Raw genomic sequence first — 13,681 nt, 5'->3', positions numbered from 1 at the left:
CTTTGTTACATAAATAGCCACAATGTTTTGTTATGTGATGTCATAAATTAATCTTTTAAATTTAGTACTATGCTACAATGAGAAATGGCTAGGGTTCTTTTGGCTAGCTCTATAAAGTGGTGGGCTAACTGGTCTGGGTTCGAAGTCTCACCCTTTCTATTTATTTGATATTAGGCCATTCCCTAATATTCACGTTTTTTTATTCTGCTACAATAATCATGATTGTGCAATATAGCATTTTGCTATAACTTGCAATGCACTGATCATTATGTCTCGATAGGGTCAAATAATGTGGCCCATCGAGTGTTGCACGTGGCAACGCCGCGTGTTTTTTAGTTTTTCCCCATTTCTCTGTGTGCGGGAGAGGTGATAGTGCCGATGGAGCGATCCGCAGTGATAGGCCAACATTATCACTGTCTCATGCGCAGTGCTGATGAAAAACCGGCAGTGATAGCCGTTATCTGGCCTTGTAAGTGACTTGTGACTATGTATGTTGTAAGTCACCTACAAGAAGCATCATTCTTGCAGTGTTTGCAATTTCGTAATTTCGTGTTCGACCGAAATTTCAGGATTTCGATTCCACGGGAATTTCCGTAAAATTGGGGATATTTTCACACTTTTTTCACCAACTTTACTAAAAAATTTAACAAAATTTGAATCAACTTTAACCAACTTCGCAAAAAAAAGGAAAACCGGAAATTTGGACTGGTATACTTGGTTGCCGACACAGAACATAGATGATTTACGTAAAGAAGGGCAGTTTTATTTATCATAGGGTGGTGTACATGTAAACATTACATTAAAGAAACACACAAGATATAGTAGCTTGCATGTTCTTATTACAGGAGAACAAGCGAATGCCCTTGATCATACATAGTAATACATAGAGCACACACACTAGCTAACGATCCGCTGGATCTAGCTAGTATATTATTATTGATGAAAGTAGTTCATCAATAGAAGTATGCCGTAACAAAGTACCTGCTAGTCTTGGGGTCGCTGGCAAGGCTGGCATAGATCTGTGTGCCAGTATTCTTGTCATAGTAAGAACCGGACTTCCCACCGCGTTCTATATTAATTTTGATTTCACCCCAGTCAAGGTTGTTGAAATTAGTTATAGGGCCACACACCACATAAACCTCCATCTTTTAAAATCAAAGGAAAGCAATATTAATTATGGTCTGTGAGAAAAATGGGAAAATGATGCATGTAAGTATATATGGTTGCTTTAAAAAGTCCATTTCTAATACAAGAGATGAAAGAAAAAGAACAGCGGTTTTCAAAAATCTATTACTCTGTCTATTTCATATTATAAATCGTTTGGTTAAACTTCTTTAAATTTGATCAAGTTTATAGAAAAGTAAGTACAATTTTCAATACAAGACAAGTACATATTATTAAAATATAATCAATGTTAGACAAAACCAATTTGATATTTTAAATGTTGCTAAATTTTACTATAAATATGGTCAAGCTTAACAAAGTTTGACTAGAAAAAAATCAACAAATTATAAGATAAAACAAAGGAAGAGTATGACATTCTTCTTAGTCTACCAATAACCTCAGTTTATTAAGGGCCTGTTTGGCACAACTCCAGCTTCAGCTCCACCTCTTCTGGAGCTGGAGCTTAGCCATACAGTTTCAGCTCCACTATAACTGGGAGTGGAGTTGAGTGAAGCTCTCTCACAAAATGTACTAGAGTTGTAGAGCTGGATTTAGGCAGCTCCACAACTCCACTACAGACTCAACTCTTGAAGTAATATTTAGGAGTTGGAGCTGTACCAAACAGCCCCTAACTCACATCTTACAGTCATCTAATATTAATTAGCTGCATTAATCTATTGAAAGCTTTTTATTTTTTCATGTTAACGTCAAATATAAAGGGAAGGAGGTAGTATGATTTATCATCAGCACGTACTTGGGGTACACGAAAACCAAGGAGCCATGCACAGTCCTGATCACGGTTTCTGTTGGTGCCAAAATACAGCACAGCTGCCTCGACACTGCCATTGCCTCCCATGGAGAAATTGCCGCTGCCGGGGTCAAGAGGGTTGGGATAGTCGATCAGAACGGATCCTGCGTACTGATGCTGTATATCCGTAGCAGTAGTCAGGGATCCATTGATCGTATTATTCACCAAACCACCTGCTACGACAATGTAATTATTGCCGAGTAAGTTGGCTGCTGCCGCGGCCTTGTGATCAATGTACTCTTTTTCGGCAGCAACGGCAAGGGATTGATTGAAAAGTTCCTCATCAGACTGCAACGACAGCTCGGCTTGCTTGATCACCTCATCTAAACGTGCTTTCTGTTCCGAACTGAGCTCTTCATTCCTCTCACTTTCGATCGTTGCCATTTTCTTGCTTCTTTAATTCACTTGCCTAAACATTGCACAAAAAATATAACATGGAAATTAAGATCTAATAAATAATATGAGTTATAACAGAAAAAAAAACAGAGAGGAAGATAGCCTTTATTGGGAGATGATTGTCATATATCCCTCGAGGAGATATCCCCTCTTTTCTTTTATGTCACCTAAATAATCACTAAAAAAATTTAAAAAATGATAACATAGATTAATATGAAATAAACATGCAAGGCTAAATTTGACTTTTACATGTTGCAAAAAAATTAAATTGAAAATAGATAACTTATTCAAAGTTATATTTGTTAATTTAATTAAAACTTGAGTAAATTGCACCTACGGTGCATTAACTTGGCAGGTGAGTGCAATTTGATGCAAGAACTTGAGAAATGAGCGTTCTAGTGCAACAACTTGGCAGGTAAGTGCAATTTAGGACAAGAACTTTATAAGTGATCGCATAAATGCAATAACTTGCAAGATATGTACGATTTTGATATAATAAGTTAAGAAGTTATGCAACAACTTAATTATTTGGAGCACTTTTTTAATACATATTTATTTGGAGCACTTTTTTAATACATATTCAATTTTGAAGTACTTATTTTGACAATATATTAGCGTGGATTTGTATATAAGCATATTTATATTTTTATCCTAATAACTAATAACTGAAAATCAATTAAACTGTATATAGAAATTATTAAAGAAAACAAAATTTCTTAAAGATAATTGGATGTAAATTGGATGTGCAGTATAAATCTTAAAGATTAAATTTAATATTGTAAAGTAATATCCGTAGGACTGCTATGTAATAGCATATTGATATCGTGAAAAAGAACTCACCAAGCATATGCTTAGCTAATTTGTCAAGTTCTTATACTAGAACGCACCCACTTGTTAAGTTGTTGCACTCGAACGTTCAATTTTCAAGTTATTGCACTATATCGCACTCACCCGCCAAGTTGTTGTACCGTGGATGCAATTTACTTTTAAAACTTGTAGAAGTTGAATTGAACTTGCATGTTTGTGGAGTGCTATAATTCGTGTAAATCTATCTTATCATTTTTTAAAATATTTTTTAATAACTATTTAGATGGCATACATGAAACAAGAAGACATCCCTCGAGTGATGAAAACACTTTCCCCCTTATCGACCTAATATAAACCTCTACTTGCCTCTAGTCAGTCCTGGAGTTGTAATATAGTATTGCAATGAAAGAGAAAGAGGGGATTAATTCTAATGACATGTAGAAATCTGTATATCAAATCTATTATATTATAAACATATAGATAAAAAACAAGCCACCACGTTAACTTTGGAGGCCTACAAATGATCTTATTAACTTAGGAAAAAACATAAAATAAACACAAGGTGGGACTAAATTATAACAATACAGATTATTGATAGTAGTAGTTGTATACAAAATACTATTGTATTTATATAAATATACTGAAGATAACGTTGTATATTAAATTCAATTGTACCTGTATCTATTGTATATCAATTATATATACGAAAAATGAGCAAAGAGTTACATAACAAACCCACTTCAACCAGTCCCACAAAATTATGTGGGAATGTTCCCTATTTCACTTTTCGTATAATGTTTGATCATTCAGGTTAATCAAAAAATTTATACAATTGTCATTTATTTTTTTGTGATTTGTTTAATAGTTAAAAAATGTTATTTCCATGAATTCATCGTCTCTGCAGCTATTTAAAAGACGAATATATATGATAAATGATCAAAAGTTATGTCAGAAGTGAACAACATCATCTATATTTGAAATATGAACATCCTATTCTATCTCACTATAAAGTTGATACTCACTAACTCCTAAAGCTCACCATGCAAGTACGTACGCCACATCATTACCACTAGTAATTATTATCTAGATTATTTTAAATCACATGCAAATGTGTCATATCATCACCCACTAACAATTGTTATCTAGAGTATTTTAAATATGATGCAAACATATCATATCATTTATAATTTTGTTATATTTTTAGAACTTAATATGCAAGCAATACCAAATCATTATCTCCATATCATTTTTACGTAGTTTAAACACATATATCTACCATTTCTATAATGTATAATATACATTCATGTACATATCACTCGCAGCAAAGCGTGGGATATCAATTAGACTGGACCATTAATTATTCATGTGCTGCCCATCCTTCGTCCCAGCAGCTAAAAAAGACCAGAGAGTTCAGAAGAACAAACCTGTCAGCAGTTTCGACGATGATTTGCTCGGGTGGAGTGGTGGAGTGGCTTGTGGCTTGGTGTTCTTGCCGGAAAAAGAGTCCTCACACCATGGGGTTTTATAGTGTCACGCAAGCCAAGCTAGCTAGCTCGTGCTTTCAAACTGAAGCGAATATCCAATCCAAGTTGCTGCTCATTGCGATTTCCTATTATTAATTCTCTATCCATTTGGGAAAAAAACAAGGTGCCATAATTTGGAGGTAATTAAGTTTATGCATGCATGCATATGCTCGTCATCCCCTAGCTTGCGTCGTAGAATACGTACGCGAAGTACATGCATGTTGCAGCCTGTGAGGACCCGCCACACACGTGCCCGTGTGCAGACATGGTACATTTTGCCAGAATGACTTCTGATACGGCCGCCCATTGTTTTAAGGAGTACTCCCTCCCAAAAAAAAAAACGAATTAAGAACGGGATATCACATATCCTAAAGACTAAATCTGGATATACGTATGTCCAGATTTGTTATATTAGGATGAGTCATATCCAGTACAATGTTGGTTTTTATGTGACTGAGGAAATATGTTTTAAGGAGTATTTCTTTGCTTCAATACTAAATTTCTTGATAAAATATGAATCGTGAGGCCATCCGGTATATGTATAAATTCGTAGTAGTACGATGTATCACATCGCGTACTAGGTTGGTTTTTTTAGGTTTATTAGGTAAATTTTGTTATAGGACACCATGAATTTATGTAATTTGCTAGTACAAATCATAAAAACGTGTTACAGCCAAAAGACACCCAAAAATACTAGTAATTTGCGAGAGCACACTTTCGACTCAATTGGAATGAGAATTTTTTTAGAACAAAAAAAGACGAGAATGCCTCTAGGGCCAAAAGCTTCTGAGCGGAGACTAGATTGACTATGGAACATGATGCATGCTCATGATGTACTTAGGATGAGTTAAATTTATAGTTGTATAATTTCCAAATTTTTTACTTTAACATTATGTTTGAAGCATGTAGTTTTAGGAGCATTCTCATCATTCCTAAGATATTATCTCTTGAATTGAGCCGAAAGTATCCTCCAGCAAATTACCAGTCTTTTAAGGTGTTTTTAGACGTGACACGTTTTTCTGATGTCTACCGGTAAATTACACATATATTTGGGTGTCCTGTAGCAAACTTTTTCTTACTACTAACGATCTCTATTACATAAATGCACTTTGGTTCTGGTTGGGAAAATGCCATAGGTGCCAGATTTCCAAACTAGCACCACTAAAGCAACACTAATGAGATAGCTGATACCCATGTTGGATGAGAGCTAGCACCAACAAGATTCCACAAGCCAAAAATAGAAAAAGCATCATCAAGTCGATACTTCAAGCTGTCCTTGGCCCTGGTCCCAGCCCCAATCCACAAGAACAAAGTTTAATTCACAGGTAACACATAAACACACAACATTGTTTAGTGCACTGGAAAAAAAATGAACTACATTTTAATCCAAACAAGTTTTATGCTCAAATCTTGGATCATACAATCCACAAATCATCGTCAGATCAATAAATAAAATATAATCCACAAATCCTCATCAAATCAACACAAGAACAACAACAAAAATCAACCAGAACAGTTATTACATGCACCGGATCTAAGCGATGCACCCGGGAGAGGGGAGGAGCCACCGCTAAGCCTGGCGTTGGTTGCCGCTACCGCCACAACGGGGAGGGGGAGTAGGCACTACCACCAAGGACTGTGGGGAGGGGGAATACCATGTCAGGGTGGTAGGGGATCTACCGTTGCCACCACGCCTGGGAGGGGAGGGGGAGCTACCATCGGGAAGGGTTGAGCAGCCGTTATCTTTGCTATCACATGGGGAGGGGGGAGTAGCCACTACTATTGTTGCCGAAGAAGAAGCAGGTGCCACAGCTGGGAGGGGGAGTAGCAGCCACTACCAACATGCCGGGGTGGGGGTAATAGCCGCCGCCCCAAGGGAGAAGTAGGCGCCATGCTGGGGATGGAGGAGCAGCCTCTGTCACCCCATACGAGATAGGAGGGAGGTGGCGAGTGAGGAAGCGATGGGCGTAGATTGTGGAGGAGACACGCGGTAGAGAAGGTATCGAAAAAGGGGACAGAGGAAAGGGGTTCGAGTGGATAAGATCGAGGGAAAGAGATAAGAGAATAGACTTAAAATATTTTGGATGGCTCTCAGCTTGGCTCGATCTACACAAGTGTCGGTTCAGTGTTGAAACCGGTACGAATGTCCTACATAGCAGTGCTGGTTTATTATAAGAACCAACACTATTTTATTCTTCCTTTCTAGTTATCTCCTTCCAGTCTAGTCAATGGTCATCGTACATATTCCTAAAACGGCTAACCATTTCCAACGGGTTGCTGGATCTCACGATTGACTTTGGAGTTAAATACAGATACCCGTTTTGAGTAGAGATGCCACACACATGATATTGCGTGTAATGTTTTAATGCAATACTTTTTATATCTCAAAAGTTTTGAAATTGTAGGTATAGACTACTACAAAACACCATATCCGGACCGCCCCATTAGTTTTGGTTAGTCAAAAACATGCACTGGTATGGGATTACCGACCCTCTATACATAGAAACACATGCGTGCTAGAAGTGGAAAACATGGCATTGATGTCAGACCATCAGTACCGGTTTTTAAATGAACCAGCACTGAATACATCAGCGCTGATTTTTCTAATATGAAATGGCGTAGACAAATAAGTATTAGTCGAAGTTCTTTAGGTAGTAGAACGGCAAAAAAAGCTGACAGAGCCAAGCTAGTTTCGACGCAAGCCAAATCGAAGAAAGTAAATATCTACTGATGACCTAGATGTGCCAGATTCCACCACCCTCCGCCCCTAATCATGCATGATAACCACAAGGCCACAATCGTGTCACTCTTCCCTTGTCCCCTCCCGTCTAGTTGCAATTCCCCTTCTCGCCGTTCGAATTCCCCTACTCCTGGCGCTGTGTAGCCAGCGCATCGGTAAGCTAGGAAGTCGAGGACGCTGGATCTGGTGATCCCAGTCTCCTCGCCGGGGATTCGGCTGGCTGGAGTAAGGGTGCAACTGGGTCGAAACTACTAAGTTGGCACCTCTCGTCGCCAGGCCATCCCCCATTTCATGCCTTTGCTCTGTCTTGTTGTCTTTCGTTCAGGTTCCACGCCTCTCCTTCTCTGCTCTCCCTTCTTCTCAGCGCCCAAAGGTGGGGGACGACAGATTTGGTGAGCGGGCAATGGCAAGGGAGGTGAATGACAGGCGATGGCCTCCTCTCCCCTATTCCAATGCTTGATGATGACGACTATGTTAGGAGGTGCATCGGTAGTGAGCTCTGAGGTGCTGATTTCGGTTTGTGAATTGTTTATTTGTGACTTCTTGATCTCTATATCTGGATGTTTATTGGTCGATAGAGTTGAATCCAATTGGTTCTAATATATCTGTTCTTGAAATGGGGATTGATATAATAGTGTTCTTGATCTATTCTTCGGATCAGGATTTGATCTGGGGATTTAGTAGGATTTTTCTTGATCTGGTCTTAGAATTGGGATAAGAATTGATTATATCGGTAGGATCTCTTAAGGCCGACTCGAAGGAGCCCGTCTCCCATTGTTTTTTGTCCATGTGGAAACATCAGTACCGGTTCCTATAAAACCAACATTAACCCCCCCCCTCCTCCCCCATTGCCGAAATATTAGTGCCGGTTCGATAATCGGCAGTGAGGGTTATGAACTAGAATTGATGACCTATAGTTGTAGTGATAGTCTTAACGTCTATGTGTATAATTATGTTTTCCTTTTTCTTATATACATATAAATCAAATTAATCAGTATGGGTCTTCTCCTCGTGTTTCATCAAAAGTGAAGTTTTGGAATTACTCAATGATATTCACCATTAAATAAATGATCAAATTTCATAGAACCTCAATATGATTACACTTTTGTAAAGCTAATTTGACATAAATAACACAAAATTACACCATTAAGAACCAATTTTACAAAGGGTTAATTGGATCCAGGCCATTGCAATTTTGCTGATTTAAAAATATACCATACTATTCGCAATATTGGTTGTGTGGCATTGAAATTTTGTAAAATTGGAACCATGCCATTGTCGTCACATTTTTCATCTTGTTCCTTCTTTTCTTTCTTCTTGATCTCCCCATCGATGGGTCCGCTGCCAGGAGCCCGACTGGTGAGCTCCAGCGAAGGCTGCCACCAGTACCATCCCCATCGTAAAAAGGAGGTGGCCAGCGAGCATCCATTGCTGCCTTGATCGATCGCACTTGGAAGGCTTCGGAGCAGTTGGGGATGCGGGTTAAGGGTTCCTCATCCTCTCGCCTCGATGTTGCAACGAGGACGGGTGGAGCTCGTGGTGATAGGGAGGGTGCCAACCTGATCCTAGCGAGCCCCATCCTCTTTAGTATCGGGAGCGGGCGGGACCGTCGTCGTCGACCCCCTCCCATCGTCGCTGGAGCCAAAGATGCCCTTATCCCCCGACACCGACACCGCGACGTGCACCGCCACGCCCCAGGATCCAACACTAACCTGCCTCCTCGGAGCTCGTTGTTTGCCTTCCTTTGGACCTCACTGATAGGGAGAAGAATAAAAGAAAAGAAGGAAGAAGATGGAAAATGTTATGGTGATTGCATGGTTCCAATTTTGGAAAATATCATAGTCACCCAGTCGATATCGCGAATAGTAATGACATTTTTTTTCAAATCAGCAAATTTGCAATGGCTTGGATCCAATTAACCTATTTACTAATTATAGTTGCTTGCCTCATGCAATTACGTTATATATCTCAATAAACAAACAAAGTTTTACAGTACTATCTGAAAACAGTTTCAAACCAAGAGATGTTCCTGGACAAATCTATAGTTTATGAATCAATGGCATGATTGGTTGGTGTTATTGGTTGTTGACCTTCAAGTAATAATAGGTTGTTTTCCACATTGATGACATTGAGCTTGCTTAGTCAGCCTGTCTACAATTGAATGAATTATAATGATGAACGAGGTTAGAAAGTCAGCACAAGAAACAGAGGTCGTATACTACGCACAATAAACACCGGTCTAATATTTAGCGATGACCAACTAGATTAGCAGCTGAGTTACCATATAAAAAACTAAAAGATAAAGAAATCTATATACGGTCTTGTAGATTTCATTTAAGATGTGCATCCGAAGATACCATCCCAATACAAGTCACATGAGTTCCACATGAAATAATCCATATTAGAAGCATTGTTTGCAAGTGGAGGATGATGCTTAATAACAGGTTTAACCTTTCACTGCTCCAGGAGGCACACTACTTGATGATTAGTAAGGTTGTAATCGCTTTCGCTCTACTGTGCATTTAGTTGTTTTGAGAGATCTAATCAATATCTTGAATCGTGTACATACGGTTGTAGCTAGGTCATTGCTAATTGTTTTCCAAGTCGTGCATTTTAAATTTTGTCTGTGTACCGCCAACAATATCATCAGCCAATTAATTAGCTAGCTAACCAGATTAGTTCCTTGCTAGAATTTGTAGTTTATAGATGCATACTCCCTCCGTTTCTAAATGTTTGACGCTGTTGACTTTTTTAAACATGTTTGACCGTTCGTCTTATTCAAAAAATTTAAGTAATTATTAATTATTTTTCTATCATTTAATTTATTGTTAAATATACTTTTATGTATACATATAGTTTTATATATTTTTACAAAAGTTTTTGAATAAGACTAACGTCAAACATATTTTAAAAAGTCAACGGTGTCAAATATTTAGAAATGGAGGGAGTACATTAGTAGAAAAAATAAGGCTTGGTGGCTGCTGAAAATACGCATGCATGATGCATGTTACCTCGGTTTTGGCATGCTGGAGGTCATGAATCAGTTGTACTGTCGTTATATGTAAAAAAAGTGTTGGTATTGATCACGAGCTAAAGAAACTATGGTACGGTTTGTTCCAACTACAAACCGTTGGTACAGCTGCACCTGATTACCTATAGTTTGTGGCTGCAACCGCCCGTACAAATCTGGTTTGGCAATCAATAACTTTTTTTAAAACGAAACGGCACGAATGTGCCCATTTCGTTATAGCTCTGGACGAGTTATACCACTTCGTTATTGAAGATTTTTTCAGTTCAAATCATTTAGTAGTTGAAAATGTTGTTTAAAGTTGTCATAATTTGAATTTCAAATTCAAACTGTTGAAACAAAATCATATAAAAAATGACCAAAACAAAAAGTTGTAGATCTTGATGCGTTTTACAACTTTGTTGTTGACAGTTTTTTTTTATTTGAAAACATTTACTACCCAAAAAATTATTTGAATTTCATATATTTTAAATTCAAATTTTATATAGTTCAATCAAACTCGGATGGAAAAATGACTAAAAGAAAAATGGTAGATCTCAATGAATTCTACAACTTTGTTTTTGATAACTTTTTCACATGAGTTCATTTAGTATGATAAAATTCGATTCGAAGTTTTAGTATTGGAAAAATGGCCTCATGCCACGCCATCGATCCGTGCCTCCTCCCGCTATCCCAATCTCAACCATCCATTCCCTCCCCATCCAATGGCAGATGCCTCCCCACTCCATCTCTCATCCCCTTTCCTCCCCACTCCATCCTCTTCTCCTCCAATCCCCACACCACCGAATCGAAGCAGCGGAGGGAGGCATGCGGAGGCGAGGAGGCCGGTCGCCGGGCTCCTAGGCAGCGGCATGGCAGGCGGCGAGCTAGCAGGCAAGCCGGGCAGGGGCGCAGCAACAGTGCAGGTGCAGGTGCACCAGCAGCAGCCCGACCGCGTGGAGCACGCCATGGCCGACGAGGAGCTCCGTGATGGATTTCTTTCGGCACAGCGGCCTTGCCTGTTGGTTTGGTCATTCTGGAATCTGGAGCTCTGGGCTGGGTTGCGCTGGGAGCAATAGCAAATGCAATGTGCTGAGCTCCTGTGGCGCGCGTCAATTTGTTTTCTTTTATTCCATGTTGTTTGTTCCTCCACTGTTTGTTCCTCGAGAAAGAAGAATAATAAGTTTTCTTTGTTGTGTACTTGTGAGAATTAATGAATTATCAATGGGAATCCTAAAGGTTGGCAGCTAAATTCTGTTCCGTACTCTCGTTTTAATTTTTTCAGTTTTCTTGGCGGTTTCGCTCGAGGCTGCCAAGTTAATCATATTCTTGGCAACCGCCAATATCATTTTTCCTGGCGCTTTAGAAAGCTGGCTGTCATGCGTCATTTGCTTGGCGGTTCAAACGCCAAGAATGTATTTACTTACGGTTAGCCGCCAATAAAAATGAATTTCCTTGTCTCTCTAGACTTGTCGGCATTTTATTGGTAGTCGGCTGACGGGATAATCATTCTTGGCGGTTTTCATGGTATCCTTGGCTGTTTTTGGCCATCAAGGACATTCCGGTTTCTTGTATTATATATTTCTAAGCAATGGTTTTAGATGTCTTGAATTTGTCAATTGGCTTTATATTTGAGGACAATTGTGGATATGTACAGCTTTGTTGCTCAATTTTGTAGACGTGTACGATGTACTATCGATGTAATTTTTTGACAACAGTCATTTGTGAAGAAGCTCACAATTTGCAATTGATCGATTAATTCCTTCAACAATATCACAAATTCAGTGAAAACTTTCATTTTTGTTTGCTAATATGCTAATTTTAGATCTTTTCTTGTGTATATCTCATTGTTAGCTCTAAGGAATATACACATTGAAAATGATCTCTTCGTTAGCCACTCCAGACACCGTAACTTGCGTTTGATGCAAATGGCAGTACGTACCAGCAAATTACTTATAGACTGATGCCGCAGGTAATCCACGCAGTACAAAAACCGTCATTTTATAAGAGATAATATAATATGCATGTCACCATTAATTCATGTTAGTATATAGAGATTTGTTCTACTCCTGTAAAAAGTACCTCGGGTTTTTTTTTTCTGTTTTTTTACATCAAAAGTGTATGCGCATACACATAAAAAAATTAGTATATATATATATAAAGTTTACATACATATTTAATTATCGTGTATACATATATGTACTTTATATATATACATATAAACTTTGTATTTTAACAATACAAAGTTTATATTATACTGTACATAAACATAAATAAAGTTTGTATTGTGTAATCAAATAATTTCTCTCTGAAACGTAAGAAAGAAATGCCGTACGTGGTGCTATTCTAGAGCGAACTGCACAGTCTGGGCACAGAAGCTTTGATCAAATGGAAATCAAAGATCACTACGAAGAACGCTACTTCCACTCGAGGATTACTTATTCCAAGGTTGTAAAGTCAAATAAAATTTGTACATAAGCACTTCTGAGTTTCGGTAGAAGCATTTATATGATTCAATTTTATAACAAGGTGTCTCCTTTTAAACATCAGGCTGTCAGTAAACCACCAAAAATACTAACTGCACATAATTGGTATACTTGTTGGTTGGCTTCGTAGAAGAACAACTAATTTAGCACTCATTAATTTGTTTGCAACCTTGAAACAGGACCAAATGGACCCATGCATTACCCATATAAAGTTCAGAACTCCATGTCTGCACATTCTGTTACATGATACCTAAGTTCAGATGAAAAATCTTGTACCCCTCCTTAGAGATCTGATAGCTCGTTTAGCACATGAAGCTATAGGTTCAGGAGGCATCGGGACTGTCTGACATTGATCATCCTTGGAGATCTGATAATTCGTTTGTTGGGAGATAATCTCATACAGAGGCCTCACATTATCCAACTACCGTCCATGGCAGTCAATAACCCTGGCAGTGACAATGTCTGATTGCGCCCATGATCACAAATTCAGTACTGAACCAGCGTAGGCTTCTGTGTGAAGGCACATGCTGGCCACAGTGGCAACCAGGCATGATACCACGCATGTTTCTTTAGGCTCCAGTTGCAAGGATTGATCTGTCGCTTGGCCATGCTAGATAGAGTTTAATTATATTATTGTGAAGGATAAAGATATATCATTAATTGTAGTAAATACTAAATTATCTTGACTCTGATTTGTTCAGGTTGTATATTTTTTTGGGTGTGTGCTGCAAGCTATAGCAAATCACATTC

This window comes from Oryza glaberrima, chromosome 11, assembly GCF_000147395.1.
Source record: "Oryza glaberrima chromosome 11, OglaRS2, whole genome shotgun sequence".
In the NCBI taxonomy this organism is placed as follows: domain Eukaryota; kingdom Viridiplantae; phylum Streptophyta; class Magnoliopsida; order Poales; family Poaceae; genus Oryza; species Oryza glaberrima.
The sequence above is the reverse complement of the archived record's forward strand: the minus strand, read 5'-3'. Positions refer to the sequence as shown.